Source organism: Neomonachus schauinslandi, chromosome 1 (assembly GCF_002201575.2).
Source record: "Neomonachus schauinslandi chromosome 1, ASM220157v2, whole genome shotgun sequence".
Lineage (NCBI taxonomy): Eukaryota > Metazoa > Chordata > Mammalia > Carnivora > Phocidae > Neomonachus > Neomonachus schauinslandi.
This window is the reverse complement of record NC_058403.1, coordinates 208,730,549-208,736,548: the sequence shown is the minus strand read 5'-3', so window position 1 is coordinate 208,736,548 and position 6,000 is coordinate 208,730,549.

Below are 6,000 nucleotides of genomic sequence, written 5' to 3'. Positions count from 1 at the left end.
GCCTCTGCCACATCTCCCTCTTTAAGGCTTCTGCTGGATGTGGAGCTTCCTGTCTTAGCTGAGTGTCTTGGCTCCCTGGCCGTCCCCTCCCACATCCGGGACCAAGAGGAAGCCCCCAGGGCAGACTCTAGGGGCCCAGAGGTAGGAAGCTCTGCCCACCCCCTTCCCTGCTACAGTTTCCCCATTCAAGAGCCCACCCTTCTCACATCCGGGCTGGGACTGGTCCAGGAGGTAGTCCTGGGGGATGATTCCAGAAGCCCCTGTCCCAGGGACAGGCAAAGAAATAGGAGTTTGCACTCAGGGGCGGGGAACATAACAAAATAACACCCCCAAAATAAATAAATATGCAGTGAGAACTGCATACCATGTTCATAGCCAAATGCCTATCAACAATAGAATGGATAAAATCATGTTTTCTTTTTTCCTTCAGTGGAACAATCTGCAACAGACGGTGGCAAACTTGCAGCCCATGGGAGAAATCTGGCCCACTGTCTATTTCTGTGCAACCCATGAGCTAAGAATGGTTTTTACATTTTGGGGGGTTTTTTTGGTTTTTGTTTTTAATACAAACGGATTTTTAAAATTGTGGCAAAATACATTTCACATTAAACTTATCATTTTAACCATTTCTTAAAAAGATTTTATTTATTTATTTGGGATGGACAGAGAGAGATAGCAAGGGGTGGGGAGGGGCAGAGGGAGAAGCAGACTTTCCGCTGAGCGCAGAGCCCGATGAAGGGCTCGATCCTGGAACCCCGGGATCATGACCTGAGCCGAAGGCAGACGCTTAACTGGCTGAGCCACCCAGGTACCCCATTTTAGCCATTTTTTAAGTGTAGGGTCCAGTGGCATGAAGTACTCTCACATTGTTGTGCAACCATCCCCACCAACCATCTCCAGAACTTTCTCATCTTCCCAAACTGAAGCACTGTCCCCACGAAGCACTAACTCCCTATCCCCCCTAGCCAGACCCCCTGGCTCCCACCATCTACTTTCTGTCTCTATGATTTTGCCTGTTCACACCTCAAGTAAGTGGAATCACACAATACTTATCCTTTTGTGTCTGTCTTCTTTCACTTAGCAAGATTCATCCATGTTGTGGCATGGGGCAGAATTTTATTCCTTTTTATGGCAAATATTCCATTGTAGGGACACACCACATTTTGTTTATCCATTCATCTGTTAGTTGCAACTTGCTTTGTTGTTTCCACCTCTTGTCAACGATGCCCCTGTAAACCTTGGAATGTATGAGCATCTCTGAGCATCTCTGAGTCCCTGCTTTCAGTTCCCTTGGGTATATATCCAGGAGCGGGATTGCTGGATCGTATGACAATTCTGTGCTTAACTTTTCGAGGAGCTGCCAAAAAGTTTGTACATTTTTAAATCATTGGAAAAAAAATTTTAACAGTGACATATGAAAAGTACATGAAATTGAAATCCCAGTGCCCATAAATAAAGTGTTCTTAGAGCATAGCCATGCCTACTTTTTTATAGATGGTCTGAGGTTGCTTTCCCAGGTCAGTGACAGAGACTATGCCCTGCAAAGGTGAACCCGGCTACCATCTGGCCCTTTACAGAAAAAAAAAATTGTCCACTCCTGGTCAATAGCAATGAGTGTGAATGAGAGATCACAATGTATGAATTGCAGCTACGTGTAACAGTCTGGATGATTCTCACAAAACATAACTGTGAGCAAAAGAATCCAGACGCAGAAAAGAAAAGAACATACCGCACAAATCCATTTATTAAAAAGGACCAGGGCAGGGTGCCTGGGTGCCTCAGTTGATCGAGCATCCGACTCTTGATTTTCCCTCAGGTCATGATCTCAGGGCCCTGAGATCGAGTCCTGTGTCTGGCTCTGTGCTGGGTATGGAGCCTGCTTGGGATTCTCTCTCTCCCTCTCCCTCTGCACCTCCCCTCTCCCCACTCCACACACACACACCTGCTCTCTCTCTCTCTCAAAAAAAAAAAAAAAAAAAAAAAGCACAACTAATCTATGCTGTTGGAGATGAGGATGGAACTTCCCTGGGGAGTGAGGGAAATTGGGAAGCTAGTGAAAATTCGAGCATACGCTTCCATCTGTGCAATTTTCTTTGTGCATACTCTATTTCAGTGACGTGTGTGAAAGTGACATGTATGTGTGAAATCCCTATGTAAATACAACTGTGTACACAGGGCCAAAGTGTAGGCAATATTTATTGAGCACTTACTATGTGCCGGATGCAATGCTATGCACCGTGCATGCAGTGGGGAGCAAGGGGACCCCCCAGCCCTCACGCACTTTGCCCTGTCTGTCGGAGGAAGACAGACACCAAGAGAGAGCTCAATTGGCCTCACACTCCACCAGTCATCTCTGCCCCAGAGGAGAGGAACAGAGTTCTGGGAGAACTTCTGGCAGAAGAATGTGGCCCCTGGTGGAAGAATCCAGGGAAGTTTTATGGAGGAAGAGATGGCTGAGCGGAAGCTGGGGGTGAGCAAGAGTTAAGCAGGAGAACCAGGCAGGGACGGTATTCTGGGTGGAAGGAACTGCTTGTCCCAAGGCCCTGGGGAAGGACAGCGTGCACCAGCTTTGAGGAACTGAAAAAAAAACCAGTGGGCAGGAAGGCAGAGAGCCTGGTTGGCATTAACAAATTTCGCAGACTCCCTTCCTTGAAGACCCCCAGACACAGCTTGGATACAAGGTAGTTCAGGACACAGCAAGAGTCATTTTGTTAAGAGCTCTGATCCTTCAAACCTTTAGTCTCAGAACTTTTTTTTTTTTTAATATTTTTTTTTTAAGATTTTATTTATTTATTTGAGAGAGAGAGAATGAGAGACAGAGAGCATGAGAGGGAGGAGGGTCAGAGGGAGAAGCAGACTCCCTGCCGAGCAGGGAGCCCGATGCGGGACTTGATCCCGGGACTCCAGGATCATGACCTGAGCCGAAGGCAGTCGCTTAACCAACTGAGCCACCCAGGCGCCCTCAGAACTTTTCAGATAAAAACTTTTGAGGGGCACAGAAGCGGGCAGCTCTGACTACAGGTTGGGTGAAAAGCAGGGGGCGTGTGTGGAACCCCTAGGATTCCCTGGGGACTTAGTTTGAAAACCCTTGGTTAAGTAGCAGGAAAGGGCTACATGCCCTTTCTTTCTCTTTGAAGAAAATAAAATATTTTGGGGGTGCCTGGCTGGCTCATTCGGAAGAGCATGCCATGCTTGATCTCAGGGTCATGAGTGCGAGCCCCACCCTGGGTGTAGAGATGACTAAAAAAAAATAAACTTAAAAAAAATATATTTTCATTCCCCCTGATTTCTATCAGTGACACTGAGGTCTAGTGGCCTCAATTTTGCATCAAATGCTATCAAATAAAATTTCAGAGCCAGGTCTTTAAAACGTACAATAGGGGAGCACCTGGGTGGCTTAGTTGGCTAAGCCTCTGCCTTTGGCTAGGTCGTAAATCCTGGAGTCCTGGGATTGAGTCCTGCATCGGGCTCCCTGATCGCAAGGAGCCTGCTTCTCCATCTCCTCCCTGCTCGTGCGTGCTCTCTCGCTATCTCTCTCTCCCTCAAATAAGTAAATAAAATCTTTTTAAAAATAAAATAAAAAAATAAAGCGTATAATAGGGCAGTCACTGTCTTTTACAATCAATTTTATTGAGGTATAATTTTCGTTAAATAAAATGCACCTAAAGTGTTCAGTTGTATGTATTTTGACAAATGTACATGCCTGCATGCTGCATGAATGTTTTGTTTTTCCCAAGTATTGTCTTTTTAGTTTTTTGTTTTTGTTTTGTTTTGTTTTTTAGGGAGAAAGAGAGAGAGCACCTGCATGCATGCAAGGAGGAGGGAGGGGCAGAGGGAGAGGGAGAGAAAGAATCTTAGGCAGGCTCCACGCCCAGCACAGGGCCAGACACGGGGCTCCATCCCAGGACCCTGAGATCATGACCTGAGCCGAAATCAAGAGTCGGCTACTCAGCCGACTGAGCCATCCAGGCACCTCCCAAGTATTGTCTTTTTAAAAACATAAGGTGTCATTTACATAAAGTAAAATTCACTCTTTTTACTGAGTTCTAGGAGTTTTGACAAATGCAGAGAGTCGTGTGATTATCACCACCCAGTACTTATAACTTAAATGATAGTTGGGGAAATAAAAGAGGTCCCCAAAGATCTTAAGGGTTTTAAACTGTGTCCTGAAGCCACAGAGAGAGAATTTTTCGGCTCCGTACCACCCGTCTTCCCGTGTGGAGCTGCAGACCTTGTGAATATTCACAACTGTTACCAGCTTGTTCTTGCCTATTAGTGTACTTCTGTCCTTGAAGGGTTATTATGAACCAGGAGGGCCTGGGAAATTGACCTCCAGAAGTAACCAGAGTCACTTGCCTCTCTAGATAACAACTTGCCGTCCTGTTGACAGACGAGATGACAGGGGGCTCGGCCGAATCAGGAAAGAATCACTTGCTTCCTTCCACATGAACGACAGAAAAGAAAAGCAAAAGCCCTGGAACCCTGTCCACTTTCTTAAAGATTTTATTTATTTTTCAACAGAGAGAGAGAGACAGCGAGAGAGGGAACACAAGCAGGGCGAGTGGGAGAGGGAGAAGCAGGCTTCCTGCGGAGCAGGGAGCCCGATGTGGGACTCGATCCCAGGACCCTGGGATCATGACCTGAGCCGAAGGCAGACGCTTAACGACTGAGCCACCCAGGCGCCCCCCTGCCCGCTTTCTTAAGCAAGAGCTGGTGAGCCTGGCTTCATTTAGAAACGCTTCTGACCTGGGGGGTCCAGGGTGGGGGGGACCTGCCTGGCGGAAGGGGAGCCTGAGCAGCTAGCTACCAGCTACAGAGGTGGGGAGACGACAGGCAAGACCTGAGGGGGCCAGGTTGCACCTTGGGGCAAGGAACAGTGAGAGCCTGAGGGTTGGGTGGTAAAGAGCATGGAGATTTCCAGTGTTAACCACCTGAGATTCTCCTTTGCAGTAGACCCACTCTTGTCTCTCAATGTCCCTGGGTTCCTTGGGCCTCTGGACTCCTTACAGAATATCTTTCGCTTGGAGGCTCCTTGGGGTGCCCTGAGATGATCATATCTACTGTTTGTTGAGCAATTTATACATATGACCACCAGCCGGTCAGGTAGAGATGATTATTATCCACAAGAGGAGCTGCTGAGGCCCAGAGAGGCTAAGTGACTTGTCTGGGGTCACACAGCAAGTTGGTGGAGGAGCTGGGATTTGAACCCTGATGGTCTGGCTCAAGGATCTGCACCTTTCAGCCCCAAGAAGTGTGTGTATGTGGGGGGGCACACCCTGGATGACCACAGCACTGTACCAGCTTTAAAAAATAAGAAGAAAGAAAAAAATAAAAGCAACATTGTTTTGAGAATATTCCTACAGCTTTTCTTTTTCTGTTAAAGAAATGACAGAAATAAAATATCCCTATTTTTTTTTAAGATTTCATTTATTTATTTGAGAGAGAGAAAGCATTTGGGGGGGGAGGGGAGGAGCAGAGGGAGAAGCAGCCTCGATCCCAGGACCCTGGGATCACAGACTGAGCCGAAGGCAGATGCTTAACCGACTGAGCCATCCAGGTGCCCCAGGGACATTTTGGAGCACCTGGGTGGCTCAGTCGGTTAAGCATCTGCCTTCGGCCCAGGCTGTAGTCCTAGGGTCCTGGGATCAAGCCCTGCATCTGCTCAGCAGGAAGTCTGCTTCTCCCTCTCCTCCCAACTCGTGCTCTCTCTGGCTAGCTCTGTCTCTCTCTCTCAAATAAATAAGTAAAAATTTTTTAAGTGTTCCTATTTAAAAAGGAATTCAAAGAATACAGAAGTTTATAAAAGAAATGTTCCTGGGTAATCCTACTCACAGGAAATAATCAAGAAATGGGGGGGGGCGGGTATGAAGTACCCTGCACCCTCCCCACCAACTGAGGAACTGTGAATAAAAGGGGATAGTGGGGGGTGGAATCTGGCTTCCTGGGGTAAAACTGAGCCTCCCCCACACCCTGGCCTCCACCACAGGCCCCAGCGCTCTC